Below are 13,238 nucleotides of genomic sequence, written 5' to 3' on the forward strand. Positions count from 1 at the left end.
AAAATAATACAGATTAGAGCAGAAATAAATGATATAGAAACTAAAAAAGGTAAAAAATAAAAAAAAAATAAAAGAGATCAATGAAACCAGGAGCTAGTCCTTTGGAAAAAAAAAATATTGATAACCTCTCACCAGACTTGTTAAAAAGAAAAGAGAAAGGACCCAAATAAATAAAATCACAAGTGAGAAACAACCAACATCACACAAATGCAAACAAGTATAAGAGAATATTATAGAAAACAACATGCCAACAAATAAGACAATGTGGAAGAAATGGATAAATTCCTAGAAACATATAAACTATCAAAACTGAAAAAGAAAGAAATAGAAAACTTGAACAGACAATAGTTGGCAAAGAAACTGAATCAGTAATCACAAACTCCCAACAAATGAGAGTACAGGGTCAGATGGCTTCACAGGCAAATTCTACCAAACATAAAGTGTTAATACCTATTTTCCCTCAAACTATTCCAAACAAATTGAAAAGGAAGGAAAACTTCCAAATTCATTCTATGAGGCCAGCATTACCCTGCCACCAAAGCCAGATAAAGACTCCCCTAAAAATGAGAATGACAGGCCAATATCCCTGACGAATATGGATGCAAGAATTCTCAATAAAACACTAGCAAACTGAATCCAGCACAATACATTTTAAAAAAGTCTTTCACAATGATCAAGCTGGATTTATTCCTGGGTTGTAAATGTGGTTCAATATTCACAAATCGATCAATGTGATACACCATATTAACAAAAGAAAGGATAAGAGCCAAATGATCATTTTAATAGAGAGAAAAATTTGATAAACTACAATATCCACTCATGATAAAAACCCTCAACGAAGTAGGCTTAGAGGGAATATTCCTCAACATAATAAAGAGCATCTATTAAAAAACCTGCAGCTGAGATCATCCTTAATTGGGAAAACTGAGAGCTTTTCTTCTATGGAACAAGACAGGGATATCCCTCTCACCACTATTATTTAACATAGTACAGGAAGTCCCAGCCACAGCAATCAGACAACAGAAAGAAATAAAGGTACCCAGATGGGCAGAGAAGACTTTCACTATTTGCAGATGACATGATACTTCGTATAGAAAACCCAAAAGACTCCACCAAAAAATTGCTAAAACTGATACACAAATTCAGTAAAGTTGCAGGATACAAAACCAACATAGAGGAATCTGTTGCATTTCTATACACATATAGAAATATGTTATAAAGAAACAACAGAAAGAGAAATTAAGGAGCCAATCCCATTTACAATTACACCAAAAGCCATAAGATACCTAGGAATAAATTTAACCAAAGAGGTGAACAACCTGTACTCTGAAAACTAAGAGCAGTGATGAAATAAATTGACGGTGACACAAAGAAATGGAAAAACATTCCATTCCATACTCATGGATTAAAAAAACAAATATTATTAAATGTCTATACTACCCAAAATAATCTACAGATTTAATGCAATCCCTATCAAAATACCACCAGTATTTTTTACAGAGCTAGAATAAACAAGCCTAAAATTTGATTGGAACCACAGAAGACGCCAAATAGCCAAAGCAACCTTGAAAAAGAAAAGCAAAGCTGGGGAAAAATCACAATTTCGGACTTCAAGTTATATTACAAAGCTGAAGTAATCAAAATAGTATGGTACTGGCACAAAAACAGATACACAGATCAATAGAACAGAATAGAAGATCCAGAAATGGCACAACGATATGGTCAATTAATCTTTTGACAAAGCAGGAAATAATATCCAATGGAAAAAAGACACAATCTCTTCAACAAATGGTGTTGGGAAAACTGGACAGCAACATGCAAAAGAATGAAACTGAGGGGTGCCTGGGTGGCTCAGGGGGTTAAAGCCTCTGCCTTCGGCTCAGGTCAGGATCCCAGGGTCCTGGGATCGAGCCCCGCATTGGGCTCTCTGCTAGGCAGGGAGCCTGCTTCCTCCTCTCTCTCTGCCTGCTTCTCTGCCTACTTGTGATCTCTCTCTCTGTCAAATAGATAAATAAATAAAATCTTAAAAAAAAGAATGAAACTAAACTACTTCTTTACACATACACAAAAATAAATTTAAAATGGATGAAAAACCTAAATGTGAGATATGAAACCGTTAAAATTCTGGACACAGGCAGTAACTTCTATGACATCAGCCATGGCAACTTCTTACTAGATATGTCTCCTGAGGCAAGGGAAACAAAAGCAAAAATAAGCTATTAGAACTTCATCCAAATAAAAAACTCCTACATGGAGAAGGAAACAATCAACAAAACAAAAGGCAACCTATGGAATAGGAGAAGATATTTGCGAATGACATATCTGATGAAGGGATAGTATCCAAAATCTATAAAGAACTTATAAAACTCAATACCCAAAAAATGAATAATCCAATTAAAAATGGGAAGAACTCACGAATAGCCATTTTTCCAAAGAAAACATATAGATGGCCAACAGCCACATGAAAAGATGCTCAACATCACTGATCATTAGGGAAATATAAATCAAAACTATAGTGAGCTATCACCTCACACCAGGCAGAATGGCTAAAATCAACAACACAAGAAACACAGATGTTGGCAAGGATGTGAAGAAAGGGGAACCCTCTTGCACTATTGCTGGGAATGCAAACTGGTGCATCCACTCTGGAAAACAATATGGATCTTCCTCAAATAGTTAAAAATAGAACTATCCTAGGATCCAGTTATCACACTACTGACTATTTACTCAAAGAATACAAAAATATTAATTAAAAGGACTACATGCACCCTGATGTTTATAGCAGCATTACCTACAATAGTCAAACTATGGGAACAGCCTCAGTGTCCATCAACTGATGGGTAAAGAAGAAGTGATCTAAATATACAATGGAATATTACTCAGCCATCGAATAGAAAGAAATCTTACCATTGGCACCAATGTAGATAGAACTAGGGAATATTATGCTAAGAGAAATAAGTCAGTTAGAGAAAGACAAATATATGATTTCACTCACATATGGAATTTAAGAAACAAGACAAATAAGTAAAGGGGGAAAAAGAGAAAGAGAGACAAATCAAGAAATAGACTCAACTATAGAGAAGAAGCTGATGGTTACAGGAGGGAGGAAAGAAGGGTGAAATAGGTGATTAGGATTAAGGAGGGTACTTGCTGTTATGCGCACCTGGTGTTTTATGGAAGTGTTGAATCACTATATTGTAAACTTGAAACTTGTATTACACAGTACGCTAATGAACTGGAATTTAAATAGAAACTTAAAAAAATAAAATACATTCTGGAGAATGCTTTATATTCTAATTAGTTGGAAGTCAGATAGAAAATAGCTTATGGGAGCCTACTACATTTTCTTAAATAGTCTATGAATAAAGCATTTTTGACTGATACCCATGTAATTTTAGCAAATATATACAGAGAGATCTTTAAAGGCCCTGAATTAAAGGACTGATCATTAAGATTTACCAGCATCAAAGGGAGTACTTGAGGGGTTTCAAACTGTGAAATATTGAAATATTCAAACTGTGAGATATTGAAGAAGCTTTATAGGATTTCATAGGTTCTTCCTAGGCCACTGTAAATGTTGATGGAGGAATTCCATTATCAAGCAGCCTTTCTCAAAGAAGATATTGGCCTGTGATGATTCCAACAGACTAGCCAGTGATTCTTGGGAATCAGCAGCTTCACAGAAGAGTTGTATTTATAGCCATTTCTCAGATTTGAAATGTAAGTTAATATTATCTTCAGAAGGTTCTTAATAGCCTTTACATTCTTAAAATTGCCCATCTATTTCTGGGGCTTCATGGGCTAATTCATCCTCTCGTACATTTAATTTATAGGATAAACATTATCTTGGTGTACATATTTCATTTCATTTGCATGTTTTTATTTAGATTTGTCCAATTTACTTTCCTCTTTGTTATTTCTGTATTTTATAATATTCCTCAATTACACATATGCAGAAATCTCTTAAGAATGACACGTAGGAGCACCTGGTTGGCTAAGTTGGTTAAACCTCTGACTTCACCTCAGGTCATGATCTCAGAGTCCTGGGATCCAGCTCTGCGTGAGGCTCTGCCACTCAGCAGGGAGTCTGCTTGCCCTTCTGTCCATCTCCCCACTTGTGCGTGCTCTCTCTCTCAAATAAATAAAACCAAAAAAAAGTGACATGTAAAAATGATTATCATAATGGTGATTTAGAATGTCAACTTGAAGTGGTATCATATAGGTAAAGAGTAAACAGAAACATTCGTACAAATACAGAATTTCAGTTTGTATTTGGGTAAGAAGCAAATCTGGTGGTATGATGAGAAAAATACCAAGATTAAATAGAGGTACTCTGATAAATAATGGAAGTTGAGCTACATTGTACTGGCTTTGCATTCAGTGTTGGTCCCAAGTGAAGGTCTTCTTATGAAACATTATCAAAGACTACATGAAATCAGTGATATACTGCTATCATGTCTGAACAAAATGCAGTGACCTCTTTGGTAAATCAATTGAGTTTTTATTCCAAAAGTACACAATAATACTTTCTAGTACAAAACTATTAACTTAATTGCTGAAGGTTAATAAGAAGAGACTACACTGCAGAGATAGCATTCAAATTTACCTTTGTTCAGGGAAGGAAAAGAAATACAGGGTGCATTCTAGTTAAAAAAGCTTAAGGGTTAGATGCAAAGAAGTGACCGATATTATGGTTAGAGGAAAAGGGGGATCACAAGATTGCACTATTAAATGACTTTTAAAAAATAGTCCTATGAAATCAATGGCACTAGCAAGCTGTATGAAAGCACATTTTATATACCAACAGATAATTTGTTTTATATTTATATGAAACCCCTGATATACAAAGCATGAATCAATTAATAACACTGTGTGGTACATATATGGCATGAAAGTACTCAATGGCATTTTATTCTTTCTATTAGAAAAAAAAATCATTCATTCTACTGAAGAATACCACTTTGTTAATGGGAATGGAAAAATTGTGTTGGGAGCTTTATTTATATTCCATTATGCACAGCAAGGAAGGGAAATTACATACAATTAAAAAAGGTGACACTTAACATGCTAATTCACACACTGCTTTATTCACAGAGAATAGTTTGTACTCCATGCTTAACTTAAAAAATACTGAGAATAGTAAGTGTGATCGAAGTTGAGCCACTCTGTCCATATGCATCCTATGTTCTTGACCAAGAAATACACAATGAGTGTGTGGTAATTGACTAATGGTTTCCAAAGATGTTCATGTCCTAATCCTTGGAACTTGTGAATATGGTTCCTTACATGACAAAAGGGATTTTGCAGATGTGAGTGAATTAAGGAGCTTGAGGGAGAAAGATTACCCAGCTGGCTCCAATGAAATCACGAGGTTCCTTATTAGAAATAGACATGAGGGTGAAAGTCACAGAAGCAGCAATGAAAACACAGGACAGAGAGATGCCATTGCTGGAAAGGCCCATGAGCTGAGGAATGCAGATAGTCTCTTGAAGCCAGAAATAGCAAGGAATGGATCCTTCTCTAGAACTTCCAGAAGGAATGTGTTCTGGTCAAGATACCTGCACATTAGTTCCGTGACTTTTCAGACTTCTAACCTCAGAACTGTAAGATCATACATATGTGTTGTTTTAAGCCACTAAATTTGTTTTAATTTGTTGCAGGAGCAATAAGATACAGAATGCAAGAAAAAATCTGTATGCTGGCCGTGGAGGGGAAGAGAGTTTACTTACTTTGACCTTTTGAAATGATGATCGCACTTTAATCTCTCTACATAATCCTGACACTGGCAGTGAAAACCATTTGTAAGTGCTCAACTGATGTATCTTGCAATACATTTTGCAAAGCTCATGCTTATCACTTCAGGTTTGAAATCTCAAGATTGTAAATGTTGAGGATAGCCCATTAAGACTTCTTATGATTAAATGCTAGTGAAAATTGCACTGTTCATGAACTCGGTTCCTTTTAAATATTTGATCTTTGCCTTTACTCATCAGAGAAAGAAATCAACAACATATCCAGGACACACTTAAAAACCACATGTAAATGTAGCAACAGAGTTGAAATATTTTGCAAAGCCAAATGGCATAGGAAGGATGGACTGGAAAATAGTTTGATGCTACTTCCCAAATTAAAATATTGTGCCATCCAGCTTTCACATGTGAAATGCATTATGGAATGTTATCTTTTCCTAGTAATTGCTCTATTATACGTTGGTGCATATTTCATATAAACATACATAGAACTCTCTGTCACAATGTTATAATGCCTGAGGTTTACTCTCTCTCTCGTGGAGACAGGTTTTCTCTCTCAGAGGATACAGTTACGGTTAGCACTCAAAATATTGCATTAAGTTCATTTTTAGTCAATAAAAGCTGTGTTGAATTCAACAATACATACTAAAAATCAAACAACAGAATGTGTAGTGCAAAACACGTGTCTTCTGCCACTATCCCACTATAATCAAGATTCATATCCCAAAGAGGTAATAACCTTTCATTCTTTTGGTAAACAGATTGGTTTTCATTCAATAAATAACAAGTTTATAATCCTTTTTCTTAATTGTGTTTCCAGTTGTAGGTATTAAGTGACTTCCAGGTAATAAGTGACTTCCTACTCAGAAGATGAAGAGTTCAGCTGCTATATAATACCCTCACTTACCTCCTCACCGTCCCTAACATAGTTATTTTATGCTCTTTGTTGAAATATTCAGTGTCTAAATTATTAAAACTAGCTAGAGTTCACAACTCAGACAAATATTATCTTCCTTTTTGTACAACTTTTAAGTTAATTTATTTTTCCATTCTACTTAATAATGTTCTCCCGTTTGGTTATCTTCTTTTCCTGTGAAGATATCAATAATTAATTCCCAAACCCTTTGACAGTGCTCCAAATGTTTTAATATATTAAAAAGCATACAAAAGTGAACTCAAACTGGATCAAACACCTAAATGTAAATGATGAAACTATAAAACTCTGAGAAAAAAAAGGAGTAAATCTTCAGACCTTGAATATGACAATGATTCACTAACTATGACACCAGAAGTCTAAATGACAAAGGATAAACAGGTAAATAAATGGGACTTTTCGAAATTAAAAAGTTTTGTGCTTCAAAGGACACTATCAGGAAAGTAAAGAATCACCCCAAAGAATGGTAGAAAATGTTTGCAGATCACACATCTGATAAAGGACTTGTTTCTAGAACAAATAAAGTAATCTTACAACTCGATAAAAAAGACAAATAATAAATTTTTAAATGGGAAAAGGATATAAATAGACTGTTTTCCAAAGAAGATTCATAAATTGGCAATAAATGTATGAAAAGATGCTCAATATCAGTAGTCAGGGAAGTACAAATTTAAACCACGTTAAGATACCATGTCACCCTCTCTAGGTGACTATATGGCTATGATAAAAAAAGAGATAATAACAAATGTTGGTGACAATATGCAAAAAATGGAACCCTCATGAACTACTGGTGGGAATATAAAATGGTATAGTCACACTGGAAAACAGATTTGCAGTTTCCAAAATGTTAATCACAGACAGTGACCATTTGATCCAGCATTTCTACTCCTAGGTTTATACCCAAGAGAAATGAAAAGATATGTACATAAAACTTGGTACAGAAGTGTTCACAGCAACATTAGTAATAGCCAAAAGGTGGAAATAATCCAAATGTCCATCAACTGACAAAAAGATAACAAAATGTGGTATATCCATACAATGGAATATTATTCAGCCATAAAAAGAAATAAAATTATACTATATGGTATGGCATGGATTAACCTTAACAACATGCTGAGTGAAAGATGACAAACACAAAAGATCACATATTTTATAATTTCATTTCTCTGAAATGTTCAGAATAGGCAAATCCATTGAGATAGAAAATAGATCTTTAGCTGCCTAGGGTTAGAATGGATGTAAAAATTGAGGGGTGGTGGCTGACAAGTTTGTTTTGGGGGCAATGAAATGTTCCAACATTGATTCTAGGATGGCTGCATAAATCCTTGAATATAAAAAAATCCAGTCACTTTCATATTTAATGGTGCTAATTTATGAATTATATGGTATATGAATTATACATCAATAAAGCTGTTTCAAAAAATATATATGTAATCATGATTTCTGGAGACTTCTGTCTTCTAATTTGTATTGGATGGTCTCCAGGCCCAATGGTGAGCTATTATTCTGAAACTTCTCTGCACTTGAGTCTTTCCTTCTTTTCTCTCTTTCACAGGATGTCCTATTTTTTTCACCCCAGCTCTTCCTCTTTTGACATTTCCTCCATTGTTTTAGTGGAGTTTAACCTCTGGTAGCTTGCTAAGAATGGAATCATGGAAGATACATTTAAAAAAAAATTTAAATGGGGGCGCCTGGGTGGCTCAGTGGATTAAGCTGCTGCCTTCGGCTCAGGTCATGATCCCAGGGTCCCGGGATGGAGCCCCACATCGGGCTCTCTGCTCTGCAGGGAGCCTGCTTCCTCCTCTCTCTGCCTGCCTCTCTGCCTACTTGTGATCTCTCTCTCTCTGTCAAATAAATAAATAAATAAATCTTAAAAAAGAAAAAATTTAAATGTCATAAAGTGTTCATTTGATCCTGACACTTAATGGACAGTTTGGGTGTGAATAATATTCTAGATTTGGCACCATTTTTATTAAAAATTTTGAGACCATTTCTCCATTATATTTCAGTTTTCAATGATATAGCTAAAAATTCCAATTTTGGCTTTTGATTGTTTGTATACTACTTTTCCCTTCCCGAGAAGCATTTAGAATCTCTCTTCATTCCTGACAGTGAAAAATTTAATGATTGTGCATGTGTGTGTGCCTGTGTCTTATTGTTCATTATTCTGATTGTTCTGGTCCTTGGTCCTTTCCATACAGAAGTTTATGTCCTTCACTTCTAGAAAATATACTTGTAATTTTTCTTTGATGTTTTTTCTCAATAATGATCTATCATTTTTAGTTAGGACACTATCATTTTTAGTTAGGACACTATAATTTAGTAGGAGTGAAGGATAAAAAGTTAACTGAAGACTGAACTATTCCTCGTTACCTATTAAGGAGCTAGACACAGACTCTTTGGTGAAGATATCAACATTTCTTTCTTTCTTCAGTGTGAAAAAAAGTATTATGTTTGGAAATATTGTTATCATTTTTTAAAAAATATTAGCTAAAATCAGTGGTCTGTGGCTATTCTGAAAACAACAACAACAAAAACCAGTAACTTGTCTGTGGATGTTGTAAGTTTCAGAAGCATGGCCATAACCAATGTTTCATTTCTCCCAGGGATTACAATGGCTTTTAAATGAGAGACAGTACTGTTTTACCGCTGTCTTATGGCAAGAATTATCTGATTTTTAATAGTGGCTATTTCTCATTGAGAATATTCCCAGCAGCTAAAATTAACAAATGTGATGGAGCTCACCTCAGATGTAAACTAAGTTCTTATCTAATTCCTGATGTGACCAGCCAGTACACATCATTGAATTACTGAATCTCAACAAGGAACTCTAGAAATGCCTGTGGCTGAGCCCCCCTGTATTTCTGCTCTTGAAACATAGGCTTTTTGGTATTCTTTTAAATCACAAAAACTTCTCTCAAATTTTTTTTCTTATTGATCTCACTCAGTTTCTATATAAGAAGCAAAAGATTCAAATCTTATTCACATCATGGTTAAAAAAAAAAAAAACACAAAAAACTACTTTAAAATTCAACTAATGTAGGAACTCCAAATAGCCCAAAGGGAATCTGAGATTTAGAAATGATTGTTTATTTTCTCATCATAGACATACGCATTGGACCCTTCAGGCCAAATTTTAGCCCTTTGAGTGCCCCCTTTTGTGACAACATCTCAGAAAATTCAAATGTCCTAGCACTGATTTGGTTTGCTCCTACTTGAGCTCAGTGTTTGGAGTAATTGAACTCAGTATTTGGAGTAAACGTAGAAGAGCAGACAGAGGTCAGGATGTTGCTGAGTTCTTCCAGTTTTCTCAGAAGGAGTAAGTCACTGGGAAAAATCTAGCATTTCAGAGTACCTGGAATAATTTTTTTTAAGGTTTTATTTATTTATTTGAGAGAGAGAGCGCACGGCAGGGGAAGGGGAGGGACACAGGGAGAAACACACTCCCCTCTGAGGCGGGAAGCCCAACACAGGGCTTGATCCCAGGACCCCAGGATCCTGACCTAAGCTGAAAGCAGATGTTTAACCAACTAAGCCACCCAGGCACCCTGCAGGAATGATGTTTTTTAAACATCATTTAAAATTTGCAAAATTTGCAAGCTATAACACTGGGAAATAAGATAGGGCACTCTATTTTCCCCAAATAGTAGTTACCTGTATAGTTTTCTTGAAAGCTACACATTAAGGCTTTCTAACCCTACTTTTTTCTTTTAGAGTGAACTCTGTCTCTGAAAAACAACTGGAAATTGATGGGACACTTGTTGCTTTATGGCACTAATGAATTCATGCTTCTGACCCTGTTTAACCCCAGGGCAAGCTGTAATACATGTGGTATGTGCTGAAGTATATCTTTTGTTGCTATGTGTTGGTGAGCATCAGCTAGCTCTTGTAGACCCTGAGAATGCTGGCAACAAAATGTTTGAGACAATATAGCTTCCACACAGGGCCTTGCTGTTGGCGTGCGCTGAGATGGGTCCCTTCTAGAACACAAACACAACATGTCACTTACTACTAATCTAGTGAATGCGTAGTCTCTTTAGAAATATTTGGTTTGGCGGCTTCTGGGTGGTTCAGTCAGTTAAGTGTCTGCCTTCACCTCAGGTCATGATCTCAGAGTCCTGGGATTGAGCCTTGTCTCAGGTTTCCTACTTCTCCCTTTCCCCTGCCCCTCTAATGACTAGTGATGTTGAGCATCTTATCTCTCTCAAATAAATAAATATAATCTTAAAAAAAAAAAAGGAAGAACTACTTGGTTTGGAGGTATTTGGGTGGCTCAGTGGGTTAAGCCTCTGCCTACGGTTTATGGTCATGATCCCAGAATTCTGGGATTGAGCCCTGCATCAGGCTATCTGCTCAGTGAGGAGTCTTCTTCTACCTCACCTTCTCCCTCTGTGATCTCTCTTGCTCTGTCTCAAGTAAATAAATAAAATCTTAAAAAAAAAAAAAAAGAAAGAATTTAGTTTGTATTCTTTTAGATGACAATACGCTATCAAGCAAGACTGAAAAGGAAAAAAAGAGACAAAAATTTAGAGGGACTTTTCTTCTCCCAACTCTAACAGATTGTATAATGACCCTTTATCCCCTTCTGATGAGATGGCTGAAGGAAATGGAATTATGGTGGTAAAGAACTCTAAAGGCAGATGGAGCAAGGTTCATATTTTTTAGACTTGAGCTACTTAACTTCTCTGAGCCCATTTACTCAGTTACGAAACTGATCTATCAGTGAATGTAAAATTGCTGTTAGACCATCATGAGATACTGTAAAGACAGAGATACTCAGAAGGTGCTCAACAAATAGTAGGTTTTTAAAAGGCAAGGATACAGGATGACAGTATATAAAGGACTCTGCCCTGGGAATCAGAGAATGCCCACCTTTGGCACTGACCAGTTCTGATACTGCATAAAAGTCATTTTACATCTCTGGTTTTATTTCTCTTCTAACTGAGGTATTTAGGAGACAAGGAAGAGACCCATTTAGACACCTAAACGGGCACCTGGGTGGCACAGTCGGTTAAGTGCCCAACTCCTTGTTTTGGCTCAGGTCATGATCTCAGCACTGTGAGATGGAGCCCTGCATTGGGCTCTACGCTCAGCGTGGAGTCGACTTGAGATTCTCTCTCCCTATCCCTTTGCTCCTCCCCTTGTGCTCTCTCTTTCTAAAAAAAAAAAAAGAAAAGAAAAAAAGAAAAAGAAACAGGAAAAAAAATATTTTAAAAAATGTACCTAATCTAGTTCAAGCCAAAAAGAAAATTATTATGTCTTCCACTCTGAAGAGTGATAGATAAAATTGCAATCTCAAATTGATCTCATGTTACAGAAGAGACTATGGTTCACATGGCTCACACTCATAAACATAATTCTTTGACAGTCATCCCAGGGCCAAAATATAATACAGACAAGCTTTGTAGAGAGTTGGAGCTAGAAATTGAGAAACCGGGGTAACTTCTCAGTATCTTAGGTATTAGGACAGGTCTCATACCTTCACTTGTCTTTATGCTTTTGCTGAATCTGTCTCCCCACTCTCTCTCTCTAGACTATTTTTTCTAAGCTTACTCATGGTTGGCATGACTACTTTTACAACCCTTGCTGCTCCATTATAATCATAGCACTTCAATTGCACCTCCCAGCACAGACTGACAACAGTGCTGATTATTACTGGAGGAAAAAGAATGGCTTATTCTACCCCATGCTCTAGATTCCCTTAAGTCAGCTGTCCATCTTTAATCCACTATTGACAGAATGAAGTTGCAAGGAGATGATCTGTGGTTTGCTTTGTAGGTGGAGTGCTATTTAAGCTCTTAATATACAGCATATCATGGAAGTTTCTTGACAAGACTAGGAGCTGGTTCATATTATATCAGGTTCACAATGAAGGAAACCGAGGAGCAAGAGATTTAAATAAGCATTTCCATGTTACATAGCTAAGGTCACATGTCCATTATTTTAACCCAAGCTTGGTTAATCCCAAAGCCCATGCCCTTAACCAATATTCTCCCCAGACTCTTCTCATTGGTAAAATAATCCCAAATCAGGCTTTGGGGTTTTGTTTGTTTATTTGTTTGTTTGTTTGTTTTTAATTTTAGTAGGCTCCATGCCCAGCGTAGAGCCCAACAGGGAGCCCCAACTCATGACCCTGTGATCAAGACCTGAGCTGAGATCAAGTCAGACACTTAGCCAACTGAGCCACCCAGGTGTCCCCAGGCTCTTTTTCTAAGAGGCTATCTCAGTGCTGGAATCATGACAGCTTCTGTTACTTTTACAAGTGGTTGGCTTCCTTAAAAGGATCTCCTTCATTCAGAAGTCACACTACTTAAGACATCAGGGAGGGATATACTGAATGGCAAAGATATATGGGTAAATAGAGTGTGCTCCCCCCAATCTCTTTTCCAGGCACTATGTGTGGTCATGTGGCTAAGCATGTTGTATCTTTGCTATTCTGTGGTAGTCCGCAAATTCCAGCTCCTATTAAATGGATACTGTACTTGAACTGTCTTCCTGGTCTACACTTATTTTTTGTTATAATGTTACTGAATGCTGAAATTTTCTTCATGATT

General features: G+C 36.2%; 1 pseudogene; it reads left to right on the forward strand.

Annotated features, from left to right (window-relative positions):
- The window catches only part of LOC123925651, a 173,428-nt pseudogene that overhangs the window by 54,035 nt on the left and 106,155 nt on the right, over positions 1 to 13,238 (forward strand).

This window comes from Meles meles, chromosome 15, assembly GCF_922984935.1.
Source record: "Meles meles chromosome 15, mMelMel3.1 paternal haplotype, whole genome shotgun sequence".
Taxonomy (NCBI): Eukaryota; Metazoa; Chordata; class Mammalia; order Carnivora; family Mustelidae; genus Meles; species Meles meles.